This window comes from Pseudochaenichthys georgianus, chromosome 9, assembly GCF_902827115.2.
Source record: "Pseudochaenichthys georgianus chromosome 9, fPseGeo1.2, whole genome shotgun sequence".
In the NCBI taxonomy this organism is placed as follows: Eukaryota; Metazoa; Chordata; class Actinopteri; order Perciformes; family Channichthyidae; genus Pseudochaenichthys; species Pseudochaenichthys georgianus.
Genome location: NC_047511.1, coordinates 31,790,844 through 31,805,864, shown reverse-complemented (window position 1 = coordinate 31,805,864; position 15,021 = coordinate 31,790,844).

The window sequence follows — 15,021 nt, the reverse complement described above, 5'->3', positions numbered from 1 at the left end:
GCTCTGTCATGTTCAAGTTCCTGCCACTCAGCCTCATAAGGCTAATCCTGGGGAAGTACCTCGCGCTGTGGGGGCAGAGTTGCTCTGCTTTCTGACTTATTTCTCCACGCTAGTACATACATGTTAATGCACTCCTCAGCCCAAGGCAGCTGAATTTAATTAATATGTATGAAAGGTGAAATAGGGAAGAAAAGAGGTGTATTTGATTCATTGTTCCTCTGTGTTGGCTTTACCATATTAATAACCAGAAGGATTAAGAAGGTCAGGAATGACCTGGTAAACATTACAATTTCATGGAACTACTACACATAGCTGACAGTAAAAAGACAGTAAGCATACACACGCAGGCTCTCACGCTGGCACGAATATAAATTACTCACAAAGCGTAACACCAACCAAATCTGAAAAGTGTGCTGGAATGTCATTAATAATAAACAGGCAGGCTCCCATTTATTAGAATAGTGAAAAGTCATGTTTTCTCCAATGTGGCCTATTTTAAAAGTGCGTCTGTGGGGATAGAGGAAGCGCGCTGTGCTTGTGTCAGAGCAGGCTCTCCAGGTCCCTGCTGGGAGGAGGTATGGCTCACGAGCAGCTGAACACACTCCTCATTCTGGTGGGACAGCACTGGGACAAATAGCAGAGGGAATATTTTGCAAATCTAGATTTCCTTTACACTGTGTCTCCATTGTGCTTATCATGTAAAGATGGGATTTTATTAGCCATGAAAATGTTCCGTATATTTTTATGCTTTAAGCTATAAAATGTAATGAAAGGGGAACACCCCATGGTGCATAAAAATGGTTCTGTTTTTAGCATGGCGCTGTAGGATCCAGCAAGGCCAAAGGGTCCATTTTTATCTTTTGATGCTCACATTAACCTTCCATTAAAAATTATCTATGTTATCATCACCCTAGATTTAGCCTAATAAATTCCAGTTTTATGAGCCATCTTGGAGGAGAATTATCATGATGTTATAGTTTAAGTAACATATGTTCCAATTTACTGACATCTACTGGATTTGACGCGGCATCAGCCATCCATTCACATCATCATCATCATTTCATGGCATGAAACTCCCTGCAATGAGTCGCCTTTGGATTTTGGTGATCAAGCAGCACATGGAGCCAGAAATGAACCGGCTGCTGTGTAACCAGGAAGAAGACTGGTGCAGAAACGGATGGGTTTGTTATGCTTATTATGATCATGCAACGTAATGTAGCAGAGTCTCCTTGAATAAGAAAGGAGACAACCACTGCTCTGAATAATGCATCCAATTTGCTTTGTGAGAATCCAATTTATCTGTAATGCTGAATCTTTATATTTAGGCACCTTATTGAGTGGAGGCCTATTAGCAAGAAATACCAAGAATTTCACAATGATTAATGTTGAATAATTGTTTTAAAAAACCCTTTCATTTGGCACTGTGTCAGAGTACTTTATTTCCTTTACTGGCCAGTATGTAGCAAAGGCATAGCTGTTGTATCCAGTGATTCATTTTGCAGGAGTGGTTGATATATTGTTGATATATGACTACAGTCAAATATGTTCTGAGTTCATGGGAGATGTTTGGAGTCTCTAAGGTGTTTATTGCCAGGTTTACCCGGTGGAGCTTGACAAATGCAGATGTAAATCACATTTTTAAAGGTTAATGCTTTAGAGAATTCACAGTCATAAAAAAGGAGTTGAATTTGTTTTAAGTTTTACTTTAACTTCTGGAAAGTTGATGAACTTGTCCCCGTGCTCACTTAAATCTTACTTTGACAAAGAATGTGCAATAGTATTATTTTCTTGTGTTACTCTGTACGAATATATATGCACCATATTGAAAGTACTTTATAATGGTATGAAAGAAAAGTGTATATATGGAGCATGTTCAATGCGAAATATGTACAAATACTGTAATGCAGAATAAATTGTGTTTTTCGTAATGGTATGAATGAAAAGTGTATATGCAACATATTGAATGCACTTTATACATATAATTCAAAATAAATGATAATGTATTTGGTAATGGTAAAGATGAGACGTTTTTATGTTTTTATAATGCGTTGACGCCAGTACACTGTTCGACTGTAGGGAGATGAGTCATACAACTGTGGACACAAAACTAGAGTGATATCACTGAATGTCTGACACCTTTACTCCGCGCGATCGGTAGCTTTTCAGGAGGTCAGTTGGACTCAGATGGTGGAGGGGAGACTCTGGGGCAAAAAATTAAGCTTTCCTGGACAGCTGCTGCAATAACGTGAATAGATGTCTTCCCCTCTGCAATTAAACCCTCCCTGATTACGTCTCTCTGGCTATCGATTGGAAACTTTCACTTAATAACCACTAACATGGTCTCTTTTCTTAACCTCAAGGTCTAGCCTTCAAGATCTGACTGCGCAGAGATTTATGGCCGCTTCCTTAGTGACTCCTCCGGGGCATTGTGTCATTTCTGTATTCCTAAGTGTGGAGAGGTCTGTTTTTTTCTTGTTAAACCACATTATTAAACACTGTGGTTTGCCGGTCAAATATTTTTAAAAGTGCAGTGAAAGGGATAAAGGTATTAAACAGCTGAATATAGCTCTATTAGTTTATTTGATAGTTGATGACAAGTTAGGTAGTAAAGCTGCATTAAATGACTTTATTGCAGTTTAAAATGATAATTCCAGTTGTGCAATTTAAAATGATAATTCCAGTTGTGCAGTTTTAGTTCATTGTGAGTGCGGCTCTTAAAATCAACCCTACAGAGTTAATAGAAACTCAAACACTCAAACTAGTGATGGGAATTCCGGCTCTTCTTGGTGAGCCGGATCATTTGGCTCGGCTCACCAAGAAGAGCCGGCTCTTTCGGCTCCCAAACGGCTCTTCAGTTTACCACATATTATACCTTTTATAATTAAATCAAATGTAGCCCTGTTTTGACTAATGATTTATATGTGTACACATATATCACTTAAATTATTCAATACATCCTTTGTACTGAAGTATTCAAAAGTAAAAATTACATGTTTAATATGTTGATTTGCTGTGGCCAATTGTTTTCATTGCATTTACAGACCCGTGTAACTCTCTGATACCACCCAATGAATGCATTGACTTGCTTGTAGAACCACGCTACACAAAACAGATAGCAACACCTATAAAAACTATTTTAAAAAAGGGGCTACTGTATCGACCTATATAAATATATTTCTTTTTTCAAAATACCAAAAAGATCCTGCATTTTAGCCATGCCTCATTTCGCTCCATTTGCTCTTTCCAGCGCTGTTTTTGCAGGGGCTGATTCTGTGAGCTGCAGCTGACCACGCCCCCCTACAGGAGAGGGGAGCGTGTTCTGAGATCAGCTGCAAGGCTGCAGCGGGGAGAAGAGGGGGACAAAAAGAGATCTCCGTCCTCCGTGTTTTATTCTTATAGAAGTAAGAAGTGAAGTAATGGGGCAGAAACCCTCCTTTTTACGCAGCGGTCCAGACATAGACATCAAACGGCGACACATATTCAGTTGGCAGTTACTTTGGCATTAGGGCAGGGATATCTAGATACTTTCCAAGGTTTGACATAATGAATTGTGCTACTTTGTGCACATTGTGCAAGCAACGATGTTTTCAAATGTGTAATCAAAAAGCTCCTCAAAAACACTATCGAAGCAGTTCCTGCCGTTGTTACGTTAGTTCCAGAGCCATATAATAGATGAGTTACGACAACGGAAATCCAAAAACGGTTATCGTCACGTGGTTCATGTAGACGAGGATCGTTCCCCGGAAGTTCATGGCGGGCAATGTGAATGCATTGATAACAGGAGATAGAACTACGATTTTTGGTAATTATTAGTGAATAAAGGTTTTGATTTGCAATATTTATACAACAAATCGATATGTGTATTTACATCAATATGTTTTAAAAAATAAAATAGAATTTGCTAATATTAAGTGATAATATTAGGATTAGTGTGAACAACTAGTTTACATGTTAGGCTAACAGTGCCTTGGTTAAAGAGCCTGTTGCTGTTTATTTATAGCTTTGAATTATTTCAAACCAATATTATCTTCTTAAACTTGTATGGTAGTCAGGAGCATCACTTTCTAATGTTTATTGATATATTTAGAGGGAGGGGATCTAAAGTAATGCTTTAAAATTCAGATTAGATTAATGTCTACCATTTTCTTAAATTCATGGTAGTTTCAGTAATCCCCTGGTAATTGAGGACACAAGTTATCTAAATGACTAATGTCATCTTTATGGCTTTCAGAAAGGACATGAGACCGACAGGTGACTATCAAAGGACTAGCAGCAGCAGCAGCAGCAGCAGCATGATGATGATGATGATGATGATGATGATGATGTTAAATGTGTTGTTTTAGGAATATCCATTGCAAATACATGGAATTCAATAAACATTGAATAGCATATCATGCAGTTTGTCGGTGCCTTTTCCTCCGTGTTGTCCTGGTTTGCTGTGCTGCCTCCTAGTAGCCACCATGGTTTGCTGTGCTGCCTGGGGATGCTCAAATCGCTCAGAGAAAGGAGTACGAATGTACGGCTTCCCCACTGACACAGAGCGGAGGAAAAAATGGCTGGCTCAAGTCAGCAGGAGCAATTTCACGACCAACAGCAAAAAAACATGTGATACACAAACACTGCATTTGCACTTTTTCACAAAACGAAAACCACACCATTGGGAAAGCTTAATGTTTTGTTTAATACAAAAAACAGGGAAAGGCTTGAAAAACACCGAGAGTTGAGACTCAAGGTGCAGGGTGAGGGTCTCAGTGCAGGTATTCAGGCTCCATTGAATCCCCCTCTGGTTCTTGTGCTGAAAGAGGGAGTAACAGACAGGAGAAAGGGTTATACACACACAACACACCTATTGGATGGGAAATTGCCTTGGGGAGATAAGGTGTTTACTTATATAAAACAGTAGTATTAAACTTACCTTGTGTTTTCACTCTCACTTAAGTCCCTCTCCCTTTGCCATCAATCCAAAATCAGCTGAGCTGCAACATTATACAGACAGGTAATAATCAACATAATCACAAGGACACAATATGGCTCTGCTAAAAACACTCACTCTTACACGCACCAAAGTTATATTTATCTCATATTTAACTCCCTCCACCCCCGCATACAATCCCGTTTAGAAGCCCCTCTTCTCTAATTCAACATGTTGGACGAAATGACATTAAGAGAACGGAATTTACTATTAAAAGGCTGTTCAACGTGAGTTGCTAACTTGCTTCGGTATGCTAGCTTAATCTGTTATCTGTAAACGTTCCCTAAATCTACTAATTTAGGGATAATCCACTGACATCCTTTAATACACATGTTAATTTGAATCAGATGTACTGATAATATCCACAATATAAATCTTTAAACTTCTTCTTACCTTTAAAAGTCCGTCACGAACGGTCTATTGTATCTCGACAGCTCTGGCAGCCTTGGCGCTAACTTCCGGGGACCGATTGAGAGGCTCCACGATCCGCCATTGCTGTAAAAAAGTGGTCCATTGGAGTGAACGGAGATGTCGTAACTCTTCTATTATATGGCTCTGGTTAGTTCCATACAGTCTATGGTTCAAACAGTAACAACGGCCTACTTTTCTTAGCGGATGCATGTCAATTTAAATCAATGCATAAAACTATTTTTTAAATCAATAAAATCATTTTCTAAATCCATAAAAGCATTTCAATTAATATTGGGAGTCATGTCGTTACTTTGTTGAGAATGTGGCCATGTGTAATAAGCGGGATGTGCCTTCATGCCGATCTAGATCCCTCCGCAAAAAAAACGGCTCGTTCGCAGGCGAGAGCCGGCTCCCGTCGTTCACTTAAAAGAGAGCCGGCTCGTTCGTTCGCGACCGACACATCACTAACTCAAACCCAACTGCACACAATAACGCACAGTTCAAGAGCTGTCTACATGAAACCTAATTATACTTCAGTATTACATCGGACTTAGTGTTATTTACCTCAAAATGAAAAAGGAAAAATGTGATTTCATGCAACTGGGTCTTATTTTCTTGGTGGTGCAATCACATTGTAGAAAGAAACCAAGGTCAGTGAAAAGAAGAAATGCAATCAATACCGATTACCATCGAACGAAGTTAGTAACAATCTATTTAGAAGATCAAGAAGTCAAACGGTTAACGTATTACCCACTAGCACTATCCGTTATAAACATCCATGATAGTTTAGGAATCATCATTTCAAGTAGGCTATGCTCATTTGTGTGTTTTACCTGCAAATAAGTGGTTGAGATAAGCTAGCTAAACTGTAAGCTTGCAAACAACCTCATTAGATACTGTTGTTGCCATAACAATGCTTTCTAAGATCTTAGCAATTCTTTGTGGAGCTAAAGTTGCCAATAATTTATAGAAATGATGGAGAAATTGTTTTCAAAAATACGTCGTAATAGATTGAATTATCCTATATGCTAACTAACTAGCTAGCTAGCTTGCAGGGAGGAGGGGTGACACTGTTATCATATTTACATAAGTTATTTTAGGTAGGGTGTGTGGTGATTTTGTACATGTTGTGAGTTGTATAATACATCAGAATTCAGCTCAAATGGTAAGCACAGCAGTGAGTGCACTGACTGTCTAAAGCTAAATGAAATCATCTGTTGTAAATATGCTAATGGTCTAAATGTGTTTAATTAAAACAATTCAAAGATGAAACACGCACCCTAAACACCTACATTGTTGCCTTTGCACCTAAAGCAAAGATGGCAGAGCATCATGATTCTAATCCTCTGCTTCAGTTATGTTTGGTTCCAGCTGTGAGCTAAGTGAAATGAGGGATAGTCTGCCTATCGATGAGAGGGGCCTCTGTTAACATTTTCTATTTTGCTCCTTAGTGTATTATTTAGCAACTTTAATGCTTATAGTCTGTGACACCAAACATTTTATTTATGCAGAATCAAGTGCTGATTTCATCTTCCAAAAATAATAATACACTGAGTTAAAGGAAGTGCTGACTTGTTTGTCATCACAAAAGAATAAATAGAACTGTGAGGAAAAGGATTGATAAGAGACCCACCTACACAAAGTGAGAACTCATCTAGAGAAAATCCAAAGACATTACAAGACATCACTGTTGGAAAACAGCAAAGGACTGACCACTTACAAGAGGGAACTGCCCATTGTTCCTAAAGCCCATTGTTCCAAATCCCAATAGTCCGAATAGAGCAACGGCCATTTGTTTTTTCGAGGTAACAGACTGTTGGACAAATGAGCTTTCAGTGAAATGGGACTTTTTTCGGACTATTGGGGTTTTGGACCAATGGGTCTTCGTAACAATGACATTTTATGCAGATTCTATGTGGCATGTCATTACTTTTTATTATCAAACAATTCTTATTTTGAATTCTGTTTGGTAAGGAAAAGTTAAATGTTAGAGGCATAATTATGAATATTTCAATAAGCGACAAAACAATAAAAGCGCATTCTGGCTTACAAGAGAAAAAAGTCACAATGCATGTAAATGTTTCCTGGGACAGCTCCAAGCCGCTGTTTGCTCCAAAAGCAACATTGACTTGTATAAAAAATGCACCCTTCACAGCTCACGCCTCTGAATCATACACCTGTTTGGTTTCAGCGTGCCAGTCTTCCTCACTCGCTCTCTGCTCAGCCATGTGAACATAGCGCAGGTTGTCCACAGTACTGCCCTCAGGCCCCGCAATGTGTTCATACCCCGGCTGGCTGGCTGGATGCATGCATGGGAAGAGAGAAGAAGGGAAGGAGGGGGAATTAAATAAATAATAGCATGGCCTTTCTCTGGGTGAGTAAGCAAAGAGGGAAGCATAGTTTCCAAGTGGCAGACACGGTGCCCTTTTATTTTCTGGAGCTTAGAGCCCCTGCTCTTTATGGTAAACACAGAGCATAAGATGATACAGTATGTCTGCTGAGTGCAGAAAAAGCTAAAAGACAAACCGAAGACCCATGATCAAGAAGATTCACCTCAACTATGGTTTGGATTTTTCGAGACAAAAAATGTCTATAATGAATTGTAATGTGAAATGTATGTACAATCGGCCATGTTCATTTGAAGATGTTGAAGGTATTATATTTAGGACTGCTTCGTTCCGAGGGATAGATGGTTTGTTTTCTGTTCTCTCTGTCTAGTGTCTGATCTTTGGCTAACTGCTGCATTCATCAAAGGCCTAGTCAGACACACAGAGACAATAGCTAATGAGTAGAAGCTCCCAGTTGGGCTGATCCGAGATTCAGTGCTCCAGACAATGCAACAACATCTGTGCTGGTGTGTGCTGACAGAAGCATCCCCAGAGAGAGAGGGGAAGGGGGGTGAGGGGTCTTCACATGACCTGGACATACAACCCTCCTTCCCTCCCCCAATCCAAGACCTCTCATCACCCATATGTACAGGGTCTTGAGGCACAGAAGGAATAGGTGCAGTGGAACCACAATCCATTTCTCACCCAGGTGCGCCAAAACTGGAAACCCCAACTAAAGAAGCATTTGAAATGTCAAGTTTTGAGTTACCACTGGAAGAAAGAGAGATGATTTTTCCAGAGTGAGGATAGAGGGGGTGAGGAAACAGGTGTGGACCTCCCTGTGGATGGCGCTCCTCAAGGGGAGGGTTAGCGCTGACTGCCGCTGGATGGATACCTCCCTACAGGGAGAGAGGTGCACATAATTCACGGAGGATGCCGGTCTCTACTGAATTAGTTATGTTGTGTGGTGACAGGCCAAGCATGAACAATAAGACCCCTGTTCGCGCTCTAGCATTACGTTACAACATTTAGGGGAGTATCTCATTGTAAACATGCAGGTAGAGATAAAGCAGGCATGTCTGCACACTCACTCCTACCAAGGCGATGACCCATCAGGAGGACAAGGTGTACCTGGTAATTAAAATGCAATCTCTGCTGCTGTGCCCCCTGGAGTGGCAGTGGCAGCGGACTCACCCGGGAGCCTGGGGGCGAGAGGTGCCACCTGCACTGCCACACCACCTGCGCCACCACTGCCTCCCTTCATTAAGCCTGGTATTTATACGAGCGTCTACCTCCCCCTCAACAGCCCTGGTCTTCGTGGGCCCTGGTAAGGCAGCGCTTTATTAGAATTAATGTGGCACTTCAGAGGAGAGTGTCAGTGTGGCGCGTACCGGGGTGCCAGGAGAAAGAGTCCCCAGCTCTCCTCTGTCACATTGAATAAAGGCGCCACGGCCAGCCCAGAGCCGAGATGAGCGTGGACAGCACATGACAGAACTGTTTTCCAGGGCCAAGGGAAAGCAAAGTATTCTTTATTCAATCTGTTCTCATGTTTACAGGATGAGCTATTATATTGTACATAGAGAACATCAAAGCCTGGAAGAGAACTGTAATAGCGCGAGACAGAACGTTGTGTCAAGCGTTTAACAAAAACCGGACATTCGACAAACACATGTGCCAGTTAAAGAAAATGTATATCAAATGGCCCCTACAGTCGGAAGGTATAAGCTGAGCCTCCCTGTCGCTCTGTTTTGAATGATTGTCAACTCGATTGGGTGTAGATTTATTACATCACTTGACACCCAGCTTTCTCCTTTACATGTTGCCTTTTCACCTGTTACAAGCTTTAGAGGGCAGCCAAGAGTCTACTTCCTGGGAATCGATGACGGACGTTTCTCATTATATAATCAACACTTCAATATGGCTAGTAATTAGAAACCAAAAATAATCTGAAACAAACATGATTTAATAAAGTTCCCACATGAGTCATAACACTGTCTCTTTGGCAGGATTGTCACAAATACTTTTGCACTTCGTCACATGCCAGGAAATAAAAGAAAACTGTGGCATTTAAATGCGTTTAGTGTCTAATATCTTCATGTTGTGTCGCCACATTTAGGGGGGAGTTTGTAAGAGTGTGTTTCAGGCATTGTTAGCAGTATGTTTGGTCATTTCTGTGAGGAAATATGGAAAAGGAGGGGTTGCTACACTGATGCTACTTGTAGTCAGGCAGCAGGGGAGGGCATTAAAACCTAGTTTGCATCACTCAGCGCCTCCAATTAAACACGAATAACCAGATACAAGTTCCTGTCTTCATATGTGTTTTATGAGCTCCTGTGCAGCAGGGGAATTCTCCAGAATATACTGTACATCTCCCAGCAGTTTGGCGATCTCTACTGCACGCCTCAGTTCATTAGTGTTAAAAATGGTAAGCATTTTAGAGCCAGATGTACTTTTTTGCTTCAGATGATGTTATTTAAGGGGCATATGAGGTTTCCAATTAAAGCTGGAGAAAACTAAAACAGAAGTTGCTCTAATCTAATATATATATATATATTCTTAGAGTTAGATGCAACTTTTTTCAGCCAAGGGCCTTACTGTTAGCACCCTCCTTATCAAAGGCAGACATCAAAGGGCGTCTGCAGCAACACACAACTACATTAATCCTTAAAACAAAGTCTTACAAGCTGGACTTGAAAAGAGAAATGAACATTTCTGTCATGATCTGTTGATGTTGTCCATCCTTAAAGAAGCTTGAAGGTAGCATGAGTTGAGAAGGAAACACAATTACTTTTAATGTGGTACAGTTACTGCAGCCTCGTCAATGTTTAAAAGGACCAGTATGTAAGATGTAGTGGTATCAAACAGTGAGGTTGTACAGTACCCTACTCTTCACCTCTCCCTTTCCAGGATAGTCCAAAAATCACAATGTTCTTCAGATAACATAAAAGCCAGTGTTTGGTTTGTCTATTTTGTGCTACTGTGGAAACATGGCTTTTCAAAACATTGCAGACATTGGAATAGGACCTTCTCTCTATGAAGATATAAAAGGCTTATTCTAATGTTACAAAACACCACAGTTCTTGGTTGCGGGTGATTAAACACTTAGCAAGTGAGCAAGCCTAACACATAACTCAAAACCCACCTGTTCAAACTGGCATTTTCTTTATAATCTGTACCCTGTGTCCTTTTGTGTCCTTTTGCAGTCAATTTCCTGTTGTTTGTCTTGTCTTACACCGGCTGAAACTTCACTTCACTAAATCCACTGTTTTAATTGTTCCCTATATTGCCCCTATGCCCTGTATGGTGTCCTTGGGTGTGATGAAAGACGCCCCCCAAAATAAATGTATCATTATTATTATTATAAATGTACATATTTCTTCTTTGAAATGATTGTTTTGCTTGCTTTGGGTGAAAGCTATATGCATTTTTCAGCATTGCTTTTGGAGGATTAGTTTCCTAAACATGTCCAAGTCTGACCAAGAAACAGCTCTTTTGGTGCCTTCATTTTGTGTTGGGTCCGTTCAAATGGGTTCATCCTGAGCCACGGCAGAGGCAAGAACGAAGCCTTTCAGTATTTCCCAGTGCGGGGAGGTGCACCGAAGCTGGGCCGCGCTCAGTCCCAATCCCCTTACAGTGCTGTCACTATTCATTCACGGTCTGCCCTTCCTCCTCGCGCAACAACCTCAACAGGGGCATCGCTCATGATAGAAAACAATGAGCATGATTTGTGAACTCTCGCCGTCTTTGTAATTTCATCAGTGTAATGGGATTATATTTCAAATCACCACTCCTTTGTTCATTACACATTTAAACTCCTCTGACAGACAAAAACTTAAATAAAATGTGCATGTCAACCCTGGTTGACTTTGCCTGCTCCCGCACTTGATTAGACAAACAGCGCAGCGGGGCTGCAGAACGGGGAGAAATAATGTGCTCATTTATTCATTTTTCAGACAAGTCACAATAGATTTTTAACGACCAGTGTCTGACCTCCCTTAGGTACTTCTTGCTTAGGGGGGTTAATAAAGCCTAACGCTGTGGCGCTCAAGCACCACGGCAAAGAGCAAGCTGAGAAGACGCCAGTGATGAAATAAAGACAGGCCCAAATCAAGAGTCTCCGAATGCCCCGCTCCAACCCCAGAGAGAATAAGGGAGAGGGTGTGGGGGCTCGTGGAGGTGGTGTTGGGGTGAGGCTGGAGAAAGAGACTGGTATTCCACTTAGATTCCAATTCCACAGGTCTCTGAGGGACAATTAAACCAAGTGAGGAAGAAGAACTCTCTTTTCTCAATGCACTGGGGCGTGCATATTAGACGCCGCAACCATGGTGAGACACTCACACACACAGAAGAGTCTGCCAAGATTTAAACTGGGAAGCTTGTAAAAGGCCGCTCTGGAAACTTCACGTTGACATTTTAGAACACAGATAGAACTCTGTGTATAGTCCTCAGATTTAATGTCAGGCTGTGCAGTTAAAGGCGCTTCTCTGAGTCGTGGCAACATTAAAAGAAATGTGTGTTTCTTAAAACTCTAGAGATTGCGTAATTTCGAGAGTTTTAAGTTGCATGTTTGCAAGCCTTATTAAGTGTGTATCCAGACAGCTTTTGATGTGGTGCAACTGGGGAAAATGTCAAAAGTTTGGGCTCACCAAACATACACCCGAACACACACATCGAGAGAGCGAGAGAGAGAGAGAGAGAGAGAGAGAGAGAGAGAGAGAGAGAGAGAGAGAGAGAGAGAGGGAGCCTGTGCAGATGTGCTGCCAGTAGACATCCATCTTGTTTTCCCGCTTAGCTCAGTGCTCTATTTGTCTGAATCTATGTCATTTTAGCTCACTCAGGTCAACAGCAATTCAACCTCCTCTTTCGTCTGAGGCACTTCAGAATCATAATGTGATGCATGTGGGATAGGAACCTGCTAAACACAGTCCCTGTCACTGCTCAGACATTGCTGGATATAAATGATATACGCCCTGCGCTTGCCTTCCCCATTCTGAGCCACACTACATCCTGTTTCCACCTGTCCATGATGGCTACTGTGCAAATGTTCTCTCCTACACCCTCTCAAGCACTGTTCGCGATGTGTCACAGCATTAGACTATAATCACACCTCCAGAAGCGGTGGGAGAAAATATAAGTCTTAGTGATCTGGAAGAAGAAATAGTAAGCAAAGGATTTGTTCACAACAGTCAATATTTCATACTTTCCCTGGGCTCAGCCTTGTTTCTCTCCTTTTAGTTAGTGCAGCTCTCTGCTGGGCGCCTCTTGGGAACGGAGGAAATTACATCCTACCTGATAATTAGCAAAGTTCAGAGCAAACTAAAATATGCCCCGCTCTCTTAGCTCCCCACCACTGGCAGCTTTCTCTTAGCAACTAATTAAGTCCGCCTCTGAGGTTTTCAGACAGCAGCGGTGCTGGATGCTGCAACAGCAGAATTAAAAAACAAAAGGAAGAAGGATGGATATGAAGAGTGAGAGTTTTCTTTTTTATTACATTTTTTGTTTCATCTTTTTATACCGACAAATAAAATATGACAATGGTATTCCTGGAGGGAGTATTATTATTTCACACATGGATGCATTCTTCAAATAGAAATAACAGTGTTGGCTGCCATTACGCACGGTAGCAAATAGCGAAGCACCCTCTGTCCATAATGTTCTTTAATTATTATAATGTCATCATCCATATCCGGCAATGTTGCATGAAAAGAAACAGCGGAGCACACCGGGTATTAAATGCAAATCACTAATCTCCACACAGTTGAATGAAATCACCGTACACAGACAGCATTATTAGTGATGTTATCGTCACTGTTGCAAATCATATTTATATGTGAGACTCATAGAATGGGAATTGATGCATGCTGTTTCTTCATTGTATTCATTGTCGGTTTGATTAACTAAAAAGGATTAATAAAGTTCTTATATTTCTGAGTACCAATCACCAAATGTTAGGATCGTTTTTTCAAAGGGAGCAAGGAGAACAAAAAACAAAATGAGAATTAGTAAGAAAGTCTCTGATTTGAGTACTACAAAAATAAATAAAAGCTAATTGTAATCTGTCATAAACCTTTGAGTTAAACACTTGAATACAAGATGCTCATTAGAGACACTTGAGCCGCAGTGCCGCTGATGACTAACTGTGTAAATGGAGTCGGCTTTTTAAAGGCAACCAACAGCCTCCTTGATAAGGCTCTTGGTTGCACTGAGACTGTTTGTGATGTGCAATCCATGAGAGACAGAGGAAGCAGGCAGGCAGGCAGTCATTATTTTCTCCACAATTACCTGAAGTCCTTGATAACGAGCAAAAAAAAATGCCATATAATTAGAAAAACACCAGCAACACCATTATTGTCAGGAGAACACAACAGTATAATGAAGCAATTATAAATGAGCAGCTTTGTGCTTGTCATTAATTTCTGCTTTTAAGGATGTGGAGATGAAGCATGGCTAAACGTCAGAGGGAGCTGGGAGGAAGTAGAGGTGGGTTAGGCTACGAGGAGAGCACTCTGGGGTGTTGTGTGTGTATGTGTGTGTGTGGGGGGAGGCTGTAGCACAGACAGAAGTGCTGGTGATGAGTCCACCAAGTCTCAGCGTGGACAAAACGTCCACTGGGGGACACTTTAAACACGTTATAATAACCTTCTATCACGCAAGTGCAACTAAAGCCTTTCAGCCTGAAATGTGTGTTTACAAATATGCACAGATGAGGACACGCAGGTTCCAGTGCGGCCACAGACAGCCAGATATCATCACACTGTATTCAAGTTGTTTATTTTGTATCAAGTGGAAGATGCGCGCTTAGCAAATGAAAGGTAATGAGGAAAAGTACATGCTGGGCGAGGAGCTTGCCCTTTTCACATATCATCAGAGATTGATCTCTTCTTCCCTTCCCCTCACTCGTATCCGGTCTCAATTGAGAGATAGTACATTTGAAATTCATGCATATTTTCCTTTGAAATACACACTGTGTGCCTGATGCGGCCGCGCAATTAGGTAACGTGTTGCATTTCATTAAAAAAATTCCCTCCCAACCACTGAGTGGATTAGAGACACGTCTTTTTATTAATGAGCCTTTTTTCCCTCTTTGATTTCTCCACATATTGAAATGAGTGAAGACAAGTTGAAATCCCAGTTTCCTCCTGATATGTCAGGGCTACTGTGAGCTCAGTTGTTTGCAGCCTCAAAGGCATCAAACAGCAACAAAAGGTGAGCAAATAGGAGAGACAGTGAGTGAGTGAGTGAAGTCACTCCACTTGGTATACACAGAGTGCAACTCTGAAGCATTGTCCTCCTCAGTTAGAAATGCCATCT